Genomic DNA, 14,518 nt, shown 5'->3' with positions numbered 1-14,518 from the left:
CGCTTCATGCTCCTTGTATTTGTAAGAGCGTTTCATGCTCCTCATACTTTTGACACCTTTTGAAGCTCTTCATATTTCTCACACATTTTCAGGCTCTTCATGTTTTTCAATAACGCTTCATGCACCTCCTATTTTTCAGACCGTTTCATACTCATCTCATTTTTGACACCTTTTGAAGCTTTTCATATTTTTCACACCTTTTCAGGCTCTTCATGTTTTTGAACACCGCTTCATGCTAATCCTATTCTTCAAACCATATCATGCTCCTCATATTTTTCACACCATTTTAAGCTCTTCATATTTTTCACACCTTTTCAGGCTCTTCATGTTTTTGAACACTACTTCATGCTCCTTCTATTTTTTAAGAGAGTTTCATGCTCCTCATGTATTTCACACCTTTTGAAGCTCTTCATATTTTTCACACCTTTACAGGCTCTTCACGTTTCTCCACACCACTTCATGCTACTCCTATTTTTCAGCTCGTTTCATGCTCCTCATATTTTTGACACCTTTTGAAGCTCTTCATATTTTTCACACCTTTTCAGCCTCTTCATGTTTTTGATCACCGTTTCATGCTCCTCCTATTTTTCAGACCGTTTCATGCTCCTCATATTTTTGACACTTTTTGAAGCTCTTCATATTTTTCACACCTTTTCAGCCTCTTCATGTTTTTGATCACCGTTTCATGCCCCTCCTATTTTTCAGACCGTTTCATGCTCCTCATATTTTTGACACCTTTTGAAGCTCTTCATATTTTTCACACCTTTTCAGGCTCTTCATGTTTTTCAACACCACTTCATGCTCCTCCTATTTTTCAGACCGTTTCATGCTCCTCATATTTTTACACCTTTTGAATTTCTTCATTTTTTTCACACCTTTTCAGGCTCTTCATGTTTTTGAACACAAGTTCATGATCCTCCTATTTTTCAGACCGTTTCATACTCCTCATATTTTTCACACCTTTTGAAGCTCTTCATATTTTTCACACCTTTTCAGGCTCTTCATGTTTTTGAACACAAGTTCATGCTCCTCCTATTTTTCAGACCGTTTCATGCTCCTCATATTTTTGACAGCTTTGGAAGCTCTTCATATTTTTCACACCTTTTCAGACTCTTCATATTTTTCAACACCGTTGCATGATCCTCCTATTTTTCAGACCGTTTCATGCTCCTCATATACTTGACACATTTTTAAGCTCTTCATATATTTCACACATTTTCAGGCTATTCATGTTTTTCAACACCGCTTCATGCTCCTTGTATTTTTAAGACCGTTTCATGCTCCTCATATTTTTGACACCTTTTTAAGCTCTTCATATTTCTCACACATTTTCTGGCTCTTCATGTTTTTCAACAACTCTTCATGCACCTCCAATTTTTCAGACCGTTTCAGGCTCATCTCATTTTTGACACTTTTTGAAGCTCTTCATATTTTTCACATCTTTTCAGGCTCTTCATGTTTTTCAACATCGCTTCATGCTCCTCCTATTTTTCAGAACGTTTCATGCTCATCTCATTTTTGACACCTTTTGAAGCTCTTCATATTTTTCACACCTTTTGAAGCTCTTCATATTTTTCAGACTTTTTCAGTCTCTTCATGTTTTTCAACATCGTTTCATGCTCCCTCTATTTTTCAGACTGTTTCATGCTCCTCATATTTTTCACACCTTTTGAAGCTCTTCATATTTCTCATACCTTTTCAGGCTCTTCATGTTTTTCTACAACAATTCATGCTTCTCCTATTTTTCAGCCCGTTTCATGCTCCTCATGTATTTCACACCTTTTGAAGCTCTTCATATTTTTCACACCTTTTCAGGCTCTTCATGTTTTTCAACACCATTTCATGCTGCTTCTATTTTTCAGACCGTTTCATGCTCCTCATATTTTTCACACCTTCTGAAGCTCTTCATATTTTTCACACCTTTTCAGGCTCTTCATGTTTTTGTCACCGTTAAATTCTCCTCCTATTATTCAGACCATTTCATGCTCCTCATATTTTTGACACTTTTTGAAGCTCTTTATATATTTCACACCTTTTCAGGCTCTTCATGTTTTTGATCACCGTTACATTCTCCTCCTATTATTCAGACCGTTTCATGTTCCTCATATTTTTGACACTTTTTGAAGCTCTTTATATATTTCACACATTTTCAGGCTCTTCATGTTTTTGAACACAGCTTCATGCTCCTCCTATTTTTCAGACCGTTTCATGCTCCTCATATTTTTGACAACTTTGGAAGCTCTTCATATTTTTCACACATTTTCAGGCTCTTCATGTTTTTCAACACTGTTGCATGATCCTCCTATTTTTCAGACCGTTTCATGCTCCTCATATACTTGACACATTTTTAAGCTCTTCATATATTTCACACATTTTCAGGCTATTCATGTTTTTCAACACCGCTTCATGCTCCTTGTATTTTTAAGACCGTTTCATGCTCCTCATATTTTTGACACCTTTTTAAGCTCTTCATATTTTTCACACCTTTTTAAGCTCTTCATATTTCTCACACCTTTTCAGGCTCTTCATGTTTTTCAACAACGCTTCATGCACCTCCTATTTGTCAGACCGTTTCATGCTCATCTCATTTATGACACCTTTTGAATCTTTTCATATTTTTCACACCTTCTCAGGCTCTTCATGTTTTTGAACACCGCTTCATGCTAATCCTATTTTTCAAACCATATCATGCTCCTCATATTTTTCACACCTTTTAAGCTCTTCATATTTTTCACACTTTTTCAGGCTCTTCATGTTTTTCAACACCGCTTCATGCTCCTCCTATTTTTCAGACCGTTTCATGCTCATCAAATTTTTGACACCTTTTGAAGCTCTTCATATTTTTCACACCTTTTGATGCTCTTCATATTTTTCACACTTTTTCAGGCTCTTCATGTTTTTCAACACCGTTTCATGCTGCTTCTATTTTTCAGACCGTTTCATGCTCCTCATATTTTTCACACCTTTTGAAGCTCTTCATATTTTTCACACCTTTTCAGGCTCTTCATGTTTTTCTACACCACTTCATGCTTCTCCTATTTTTCAGCCCGTTTCATGCTCCTCATTTATTTCACAACTTTTGAAGCTCTTCATATTTTTCACACCTTTTCAGGCTCTTCATGTTTTTGAACACCGCTTCATGCTCCTCCTATTTTTCAGACCGTTTCATGCTCCTCATATATTTGACATCTTTTGAAGCTTTTCATATTTTTCACACCTTTTCATGCTCTTCAAGTTTTTCAACACCACTTCATGCTCCTCCTTTTTTGCAGACCGTTTCATGCTCCTCATATTTTTGATACCTTTTGATGATCTTCATATTTTTCACACCTTTTCAGGCTCTTCATTTTTTCAACACCACTTCAAGCTCCTCCTATTTTTCAGACCGTTTCATGCTCATCTCATTTTTGAAACCTTTTGAAGCTCTTCATATTTTTCACACATTTTCAGGCTCTTCATGTTTTTCAACACTGTTGCATGATCCTCCTATTTTTCCGACCGTTTCATGCTCCTCATATACTTGACACATTTTTAAGCTCTTCATATATTTCACACATTTTCAGGCTATTCAAGTTTTTCAACACCGCTTCATGCTCCTTGTATTTTTAAGACCGTTTCATGCTCCTCATATTTTTGACACCTTTTTAAGCTCTTCATATTTTTCACACCTTTTTAAGCTCTTCATATTTCTCACACCTTTTCAGGTTCTTCATGTTTTTCAACACACGCTTCATGCACCTCCTATTTGTCAGACCGTTTCATGCTCATCTCATTTATGACACCTTTTGAATCTTTTCATATTTTTCACACCTTCTCAGGCTCTTCATGTTTTTGAACACCGCTTCATGCTAATCCTATTTTTCAAACCATATCATGCTCCTCATATTTTTCACACCTTTTAAGCTCTTCATATTTTTCACACTTTTTCAGGCTCTTCATGTTTTTCAACACCGCTTCATGCACCTCCTATTTGTCAGACCGTTTCATGTTCATCTCATTTATGACACCTTTTGAATCTTTTCATATTTTTCACACCATTTCAGGCTCTTCATGTTTTTCAACACCGTTTCATGCTGCTTCTATTTTTCAGACCGTTTCATGCTCCTCATATTTTTCACACCTTTTGAAGCTCTTCATATTTTTCACACCTTTTCAGGCTCTTCATGTTTATCTACACCACTTCATGCTTCTCCTATTTTTCAGCCCGTTTCATGCTCCTCATATATTTGATATCTTTTGATAATCTTCATATTTTTCACACCTTTTCAGGCTCTTCATGTTTTTCAAAACCACTTCATGCTCCTCCTATTATTCAGACCGTTTCATGCTCCTCATATATTTGATATCTTTTGATAATCTTCATATTTTTCACACCTTTTCAGGCTCTTCATTTTTTCAACACCACTTCATGCTCCTCCTATTTTTCAGACCGTTTCATGCTCATCTCATTTTTGAAACCTTTTGAAGCTTTTCATATTTTTCACAACGTTTCAGGCTCTTCAAGTTTTTGAACACCGCTTCATGCTCCTCCTATTTTTCAGACCGTTTCATGCTCATCTCATTTTTGACACCTTTTGAAGCTTTTCATATTTTTCACAACTTTTCAGGCTCTTCATGTTTTTGAACACCGCTTCATGCTCCTCCTATTTTTCAGACCGTTTCATGCTCCTCATATTTTACACCTTTTGAAGCTCTTCATATTTTTCACACCTTTTCAGGCTCTTCATGTTTTTGATCACCGTTACATTCTCCTCCTATTATTCAGACCGTTTCATGCTCCTCATATTTTTGACACTTTTTGAAGCTCTTTATATATTTCACACCTTTTCAGGCTCTTCATGTTTTTGATCACCGTTACATTCTCCTCCTATTATTCAGACCGTTTCATGTTCCTCATATTTTTGACACTTTTTGAAGCTCATTATATATTTCACACATTTTCAGGCTCTTCATGTTTTTGAACACAGCTTCATGCTCCTCCTATTTTTCAGACCGTTTCATGCTCCTCATATTTTTGACAACTTTTTAAGCTCTTCCTATTTTTCACACCTTTTTAAGCTCTTCATATTTCTCACACCTTTTCAGGTTCTTCATGTTTTTCAACAACGCTTCATGCACCTCCTATTTGTCAGACCGTTTCATGCTCATCTCATTTATGACACCTTTTGAATCTTTTCATATTTTTCACACCTTCTCAGGCTATTCATGTTTTTCAACACCGCTTCATGCTCCTCCTATTTTTCAGACCGTTTCATGCTCATCAAATTTTTGACACCTTTTGAAGCTCTTCATATTTTTCACATCTTTTGAAGCTCTTCATATTTTTCACACCATTTCAGGCTCTTCATGTTTTTCAACACCGTTTCATGCTGCTTCTATTTTTCAGACCGTTTCATGCTCCTCATATTTTTCACACCTTTTGAAGCTATTCATATTTTTCACACCTTTTCAGGCTCTTCATATTTTTCTACACCACTTCATGCTTCTCTTATTTTTCAGCCCGTTTCATGTTCCTCATTTATTTCACACCTTTTGAAGCTCTTCATATTTTTCACACCTTTTCAGGCTCTTCATGTTTTTCAACACCGTTTCATGCTGCTTCTAATTTTCAGACCGCTTCATGCTCCTCATATTTTTCACACCTTTTGAAGCTCTTCATATTTTTCACACCTTTTCAGGCTCTTCATGTTTTTCTACACCACTTCATGCTTCTCCTATTTTTCAGCCCGTTTCATGCTCCTCATGTAATTTACACCTTTTGAAGCTCTTCATATTTTTCACACCTTTTCAGGCTCTTCATGTTTTTGAACACCGCTTCATGCTCCTCCTATTTTTCAGACCGTTTCATGCTCCTCATATTTTTGATACCTTTTGATGATCTTCATATTTTTCACACCTTTTCAGGCTCTTCATTTTTTCAACACCACTTCATGCTCCTCCTATTTTTCAGACCATTTCATGCTCATCTCATTTTTGAAACCTTTTGAAGCTTTTCATATTTTTCACAACGTTTCAGGCTCTTCAAGTTTTTGAACACCGCTTCATGCTCCTCCTATTTTTCAGACCGTTTCATGCTCCTCATATTTTACTCCTTTTGAAGCTCTTCATATTTTTCACACCTTTTCAGGCTCTTCATGTTTTTGATCACCGTTACATTCTCCTCTTATTATTCAGACCGTTTCATGCTCCTCATATTTTTGACACTTTTTGAAGCTCTTTATATATTTCACACCTTTTCAGGCTCTTCATATTTTTGATCACCGTTACATTCTCCTCCTATTATTCAGACCGTTTCATGTTCCTCATATTTTTGACACTTTTTGAAGCTCTTTATATATTTCACACATTTTCAGGCTCTTCATGTTTTTGAACACAGCTTCATGATCCTCCTATTTTTCAGACCGTTTCATGCTCCTCATATTTTTGACAACTTTGGAAGCTCTTCATATTTTTCACACATTTTCAGGCTCTTCATGTTTTTCAACACTGTTGCATGATCCTCCTATTTTTCAGACCGTTTCATGCTCCTCATATACTTGACACATTTTTAAGCTCTTCATATATTTCACACATTTTCAGGCTATTCATGTTTTTCAACACCGCTTCATGCTCCTTGTATTTTTAAGACCGTTTCATGCTCCTCATATTTTTGACACCTTTTTAAGCTCTTCATATTTTTCACACCTTTTTAAGCTCTTCATATTTATCACACCTTTTCAGGCTCTTCATATTTTTCAACAACGCTTCATGCACCTCCTATTTGTCAGACCGTTTCATGCTCATCTCATTTATGACACCTTTTGAATCTTTTCATATTTTTCACACCTTCTCAGGCTCTTCATGTTTTTGAACACCGCTTCATGCTAATCCTATTTTTCAAACCATATCATGCTCCTCATATTTTTCACACCTTTTAAGCTCTTCATATTTTCACACTTTTTCAGGCTCTTCATGTTTTTCAACACCGCTTCATGCTCCTCCTATTTTTCAGACCGTTTCATGCTCATCAAATTTTTGACACCTTTTGAAGCTCTTCATATTTTTCACACCTTTTGAAGCTCTTCATATTTTTCACACCATTTCAGGCTCTTCATGTTTTTCAACACCGTTTCATGCTGCTTCAATTTTTCAGACCGTTTCATGCTCCTCATATTTTTCACACCTTTTGAAGCTCTTCATATTTTTCACACCTTTTCAGGCTCTTCATGTTTTTCTACACCACTTCATGCTTCTCCTATTTTTCAGCCCGTTTCATGCTCCTCATTTATTTCACACCTTTTGAAGCTCTTCATATTTTTCACACCTTTTCAGGCTCTTCATGTTTCTCAACACCGTTTCATGCTGCTTCTATTTGTCAGACCGTTAAATGCTCCTCATATTTTTCACACCTTTTGAAGCTCTTCATATTTTTCACACCTTTTCAGGCTCTTCATGTTTTTCTACACCACTTCATGCTTCTCCTATTTTTCAGCCCGTTTCATGCTCCTCATGTATTTCACACCTTTTGAAGCTCTTCATATTTTTCACACCTTTTCAGGCTCTTCATGTTTTTGAACACCGCTTCATGCTCCTCCTATATTTCAGACCGTTTCATGCTCCTCATATTTTTGACATCTTTTGAAGCTTTTCATATTTTTCACACCTTTTCAGGCTCTTCAAGTTTTTCAACACCACTTCATGCTCCTCCTTTTTTGCAGACCGTTTCATGCTCCTCATATTTTTGATATCTTTTGATGATCTTCATATTTTTCACTCCATATCAGGCTCTTCATTTTTTCAACACCACTTCATGCTCCTCCTATTTTTCAGACCGTTTCATGCTCATCTCATTTTTGAAACCTTTTGAAGCTTTTCATATTTTTCACAACGTTTCAGGCTCTTCAAGTTTTTGAAAACCGCCCCATGCTCCTCCTATTTTTCAGACCGTTTCATGCTCATCTCATTTTTGACACCTTTGAAGCTTTTCATATTTTTCACAACTTTTCAGGCTCTTCATGTTTTTGAACACCGTTTCATGCTCCTCCTATTTTTCAGACCGTTTCATGCTCCTCATATTTTACACCTTTTGAAGCTCTTCATATTTTTCACACCTTTTCAGGCTCTTCATGTTTTTGATCACCGTTACATTCTCCTCCTATTATTCAGACCGTTTCATGTTCCTCATATTTTTGACACTTTTTGAAGCTCTTTATATATTTCACACATTTTCAGGCTCTTCATGTTTTTGAACACAGCTTCATGCTCCTCCTATTTTTCAGAATGTTTCATGCTCCTCATATTTTTGACAACTTTGGAAGCTCTTCATATTTTTCACACATTTTCAGGCTCTTCATGTTTTTCAACACTGTTGCATGATCCTCCTATTTTTCAGACCGTTTCATGCTCCTCATATACTTGACACATTTTTAAGCTCTTCATATATTTCACACATTTTCAGTCTATTCATGTTTTTCAACACTGCTTCATGCTCCTTGTATTTTTAAGACCGTTTCATGCTCCTCATATTTTTGACACCTTTTTAAGCTCTTCATATTTTTCACACCTTTTCAGGCTCTTCATGTTTTTCCACACCACATCATGCTTCTCCTATTTTTCAGAAAGTTTCATGCTCCTCATGTATTTCACACCTTTTGAAGCTCTTCATATTTTTCAAAACTTTTCAGGCTCTTCCTTTTTTTGAACAGCGCTCATGCTACTCCTATATTTCAGACCGTTTCATGCTCCTCATATATTTCACACCTTTTTAAGCTCTTCATATTTTTCTCACCTTTTCAGGCTCTTCATGTTTTTGAACACTACTTCATGCTCCTTCTATTTTTCAGAGAGTTTCATGCTCCTCATATATTACACACCTTTTGAAGCTCTTCATATTTTTCACACCTTTACAGGCTCTTCATGTTTTTCAATACCACTTCATGCTCCTCCTATTTTTCAGACCGTTTCATGCTCCTCATATATTTGACAACTTTGGAAGCTCTTCATATTTTTCACACCTTTTCAGGCTCTTCATGTTGTTCAACACCATTGCATGATCCTCCTATTTTTCAGACCGTTTCATGCTCCTCATATACTTGACACATTTTTAAGCTCTTCATATATTTCACACATTTTCAGGCTATTCATGTTTTTCAACACCGCTTCATGCTCCTTGTATTTTTAAGACCGTTTCATGCTCCTCATATTTTTGACACCTTTTTAAGCTCTTCATATTTCTCACACATTTTCTGGCTCTTCATGTTTTTCAACAACTCTTCATGCACCTCCAATTTTTCAGACCGTTTCATGCTCATCTCATTTTTGACACCTTTTGAAGTTTTTCATATTTTTCACACCTTTTCAGGCTCTTCATGTTTTTGAACACCGCTTCATGCTAATCCTATTTTTCAAACCATATCATGCTCCTCATATTTTTCACACCATTTTAAGCTCTTCATATTTTTCACACCTTTTCAGGCTCTTCATGTTTTTGAACACTACTTCATGCTCCTTCTATTTTTTAAGAGAGTTTCATGCTCCTCATGTATTACACACCTTTTGAAGCTCTTCATATTTTTCACACCTTTACAGGCTCTTCACTTTTTTTCACAGCACTTCATGCTACTCCTATTTTTCAGCTCGTTTCATGCTCCTCATGAATTTCACACCTTTTGAAGCTCTTCATGTTTTTCACACCTTTTCAGATCTTCATGTTTTTGATCACCGTTTCATGCTCCTCCTATTTTTCAGACCGTTTCATGCTCCTCATATTTTTGACACCTTTTGAAGCTCTTCATATTTTTCACACCTTTTCAGGCTCTTCATGTTTTTCAACACCACTTCATGCTCCTCCTATTTTTCAGACCGTTTCATGCTCCTCATATTTTTACACTTTTTGAATTTCTTCATTTTTTTCACACCTTTTCAGGCTCTTCATGTTTTTGAACACCGCCTCATTCTCCGCCTATTTTTCAGACCGTTTCATGCTCCTCATATTTTTGACACATTTTGAAGCTCTTCATATTTTTCACACCTTTTCAGGCTCTTCATGTTTTTCAACACCACTTCATGCTCCTCCTATTTTTCAGACCGTTTCATGCTCCTCATATTTTTACACCTTTTGAATTTCTTCATATTTTTCACACCTTTTCAGACTCTTCATGTTTTTCAACACCGTTGCATGATCCTCCTATTTTTCAGACCGTTTCATGCTCCTCATATACTTGACACATTTTTAAGCTCTTCATATATTTCACACATTTTCAGGCTATTCATGTTTTTCAACACCGCTTCATGCTCCTTGTATTTTTTAAGACCGTTTCATGCTCCTCATATTTTTGACAACTTTTTAAGCTCTTCATATTTCTCACACGTTTTCTGGCTCTTCATGTTTTTCAACACCGCTTCATGCTCCTCCTATTTTTCAGAACGTTTCATGCTCATCTCATTTTTGACACCTTTTGAAGCTCTTCATATTTTTCACACCTTTTGAAGCTCTTCATATTTTTCAGACTTTTTCAGTCTCTTCATGTTTCTCAACACCGCTTCATGCTCCTCCTATTTTTCAGAGAGTTTCATGTTCCTCATATATTTCACACCTTTTGAAGCTCTTCATATTTTTCAAACCTTTTCAGGCTCTTCATGTTTTTGATCAACGTTTCATGCTCCTCCTATTTTTCAGACCGTTTCATGCTCCTCATATTTATGACACCTTTTGAAACTCTTCCTATTTTTCACACCTTTTCATGCTCTTCATGTTTCTGAAAACCGCTTCATGATCCTCCTATTTCAGACCGTTTCATTCTCCTCATATATTTCACACCTTTTGAAGCTCTTCATATTTTTCACACCTTTTCAGGCTCTTCATGTTTTTGAACACTGCTTCATGCTCCTCGTATTTTTCAGATCGTTTCATGCTCCTCATATTTTTGACACTTTTTGAGCTCTTCATATTTTTCACACCTTTTCAGGATCTTCATGTTTTTGAACACCGCTTCATGATCCTCCTGATTTTCAGACCGTTTCATGCTCTTCACATATTTGAAACATTTTGAAGCTCTTCATATTTTTCACACCTTTTCAGGCTCTTCAGTTTTTCACCACCACTTCATTCTCCTCCTATTTTTCAGACCGTTTCATGCTCATCTCATTTTTGTCAAGTTTGAAGCTCTTCATATTTTTCACATCTTTTGAAGCTCTTCATATTTTTCACACGTTTTCAGGCTCTTCATGTTTTTCAAAACCGTTTCATGCTGCTTCTATTTTTCAGACCGTTTCATGCTCCTCATATTTTTCACACCTTTTGAAGCTCTTCATATTTTTCACACCCTTTTAAGATCTTCATGTTTTTGAACACAGCTTCATGCTCCTCCTATTTTTCAGACCGTTTCATGCTCCTCATATTTTTGACACTTTTTGAAGCTCTTCATATTTTTCACACCTTTTCAGGCTCTTCATATTTTTGAACACAGCTTCATGCTCCTCCTATTTTTCAGACCGTTTCATGCTCCTCATATTTTTGACACCTTTTGAATCTCTTCATATTTTTCACACCTTTTCAGGCTCTTCATATTTTTGAACACAGCTTCATGCTCCTCCTATTTTTCAGACCGTTTCATGCTCCTCATATTTTTGACACTTTTTGAAGCTTTTCATATTTTTCACATCTTTTCAGGCTCTTCATGTTTTTCAACACCATTTCATGATCCTCCTATTTTTCAGACCGTTTCATGCTCATCTCATTTTTGACACCTTTTGAAGCTTTTCATATTTTTCACACATTTTCAGGCTCTTCATATTTTTCCACACCACTTCATGCTTCTCCTATTTTTCAGCCCGTTTCATGCTCCTCATGTATTTCACAGCTTTTGAAGCTCTTCATATTTTTCACACCTTTTCAGGCTCTTCATGTTTTTCCACAGCACTTCATGCTTCTCTTATTTTTCAGCCCGTTTCATGCTCCTCATGTATTTCACACCTTTTGAAGCTCTTCATATTTTTCACCCCTTTTCAGGCTCTTCATGTTTTTGGTCACCGTTTCATGCTCCTCCTATTTTTCAGACCGTTTCATGCTCCTCATATTTTTGACACCTTTTGAAGCTCTTCGTATTTTTCACACCTTTTCAGGCTCTTCATGTTTTTGAACACCGCTTCATGATCCTCCTGATTTTCAGACCGTTTCATGCTCTTCATATTTTTGAAACATTTTGAAGCTCTTCATATTTTTCACACCTTTTCAGGCTCTTCATGTTTTTCACCACCACTTCTGGCTCCTCCTATTTTTCAGACCATTTCATGCTCATCTCAATTTGTCACCTTTGAAGCTCTTTATATTTTTCACACCTTTTGAAGCTCTTCATATTTTTCTGACGTTTTCAGGCTCTTCATTTGTTTCAACACCGTTTCATGCTGCTTCTATTTTTCAGACCGTTTCATGCTCCTCATATTTTTCACACCTTTTGAAGCTCTTCACATTTTTCACACCTTTTCAGGCTCTTCATGTTTTTTACACAGCTTCATGCTCCACCTATTTATCAGACCGTTTCATGCTCCTCATATTTTTGACACCTTTTGCAGCTCTTTATATTTTTCACACTATTTCAGGCTCTTCATGATTTTCAACACCGTTTCATGTTATTCCTATTTTTCAGACCGTTTAATGCTCATCTCATTTTTGACACCTTTTGAAGCTTTTCATATTTTTCACAACTTTTCAGGCTCTTCATGTTTTTGAACACCGCTTCATGCTCCTCCTATTTTTCAGAGAGTTTCATGCTCCTCATGTATTTCACAGCTTTTGAAGCTCTTCATATTTTACACACCTTTTCAGGCTCTTCATGTGTTTGATCACCGTTTCATGCTCCTTCTATTTTTCAGATCGTTTAATGCTCCTCATGAATTTCACACCTTTTGAAGCTCTTCATGTTTTTCACACCTTTTCAGATCTTCATGTTTTTGATCACCGTTTCATGCTCCTCCTATTTTTCAGACCGTTTCATGCTCCTCATATTTTTGACACTTTTTGAGCTCTTCATATTTTTCAAACCTTTTCAGGCTCTTCATGTTTTTCGACACAGCTTCATGCTCCTCCTATTTTTCAGACCGTTTCATGCTCCTCATATTTATGACACCTTTTGAAGCTCTTCATATTTTTCACACCTTTTCATGCTCTTCATTTTTCTGAAAACTGCTTCATGATCCTCCTATTTTTCAGACCATTTCATTCTCCTCATATATTTCACACCTTTTGAAGCTCTTCATATTTTTCACACCTTTTCAGGCTCTTCATGTTTTTGAACACTGCTTCATGCTCCTCGTATTTTTCAGATCGTTTCAAGCTCCTCATATTTTTGACACTTTTTGAGCTCTTCATATTTTTCACACGTTTTCAGGATCTTCATGTTTTTGAACACCCCTGCATGATCCTCCTATTTTTCAGCCCGTTTCATGCTCCTCATGTATTTCACACCTTTTGAAGCTCTTCATATTTTTCACACCTTTTCAGGCTCTTCATGTTTTTGATCACCGCTTCATGATCCTCCTAATTTTCAGACCGTTTCATGCTCTTCATATTTTTGAAACATTTTGAAGCTCTTCATATTTTTCACACCTTTTCAGGCTCTTCATGTTTTTCACCACCACTTCATGCTCCTCCTATTTTTCAGACCGTTTCATGCTCATCTCATTTTTGTCACCTTTGAAGCTCTTTATATTTTTCACACCTTTTGAAGCTCTTCATATTTTTCACACGTTTTCAGGCTCTTCATGTGTTTCAACACAGTTTCATGCTGCTTCTATTTTTCAGACCGTTTCATGCTCCTCATATTTTTGACACCTTTTGCAGCTCTTTATATTTTTCACACTATTTCAGGCTCTTCATGATTTTCAACACCGTTTCATGTTATTCCTATTTTTCAGACCGTTTAATGCTCATCCCATTTTTGACACCTTTTGAAGCTTTTCATATTTTTCACAACTTTTCAGGCTCTTCATGTTTTTCAACACCGCTTCATGCTCCTCCTATTTTTCAGAGAGTTTCATGCTCCTCATGTATTTCACACCTTTTGAAGCTCTTCATATTTTCCACACCTTTTCAGGCTCTTCATGTGTTTGATCACCGTTTCATGCTCCGTCTAATTTTCAGACCGTTTATGCTCCTCATATTTTTGACACATTTTGAAGCTCCTCATATTTCCACACCTTTTCAGGCTCTTCATGTTTTTGATCACCGTTTCATGCTCCTCCTATTTTTCAGACCTTTTCATCCTCCTCATATTTTTGACACCTTTTGAAGCTCTTCATATTTTTCACACCTTTTCAGGCTCTTCATGTTTTTGAACACCGCTTCATGATCCTCCTGTTTTTCAGACCGTTTCATGCTCTTCATATTTGTGAAACATTTTGAAACTCTTCATATTTTTCACACCTTTTCAGGCTCTTCATATTTTTCACCACCACTTCACGCTCCTCCTATATTTCAGACCGTATCATGCTCATCTCATTTTTGTCACCTTTGAAGCTCTTTTTTTTTCACACCTTTTGA

The sequence above is a fragment of the Dama dama genome, chromosome 3, assembly GCF_033118175.1.
Source record: "Dama dama isolate Ldn47 chromosome 3, ASM3311817v1, whole genome shotgun sequence".
NCBI classification, from domain to species: Eukaryota; Metazoa; Chordata; class Mammalia; order Artiodactyla; family Cervidae; genus Dama; species Dama dama.
This window is presented reverse-complemented; position numbering follows the sequence as displayed.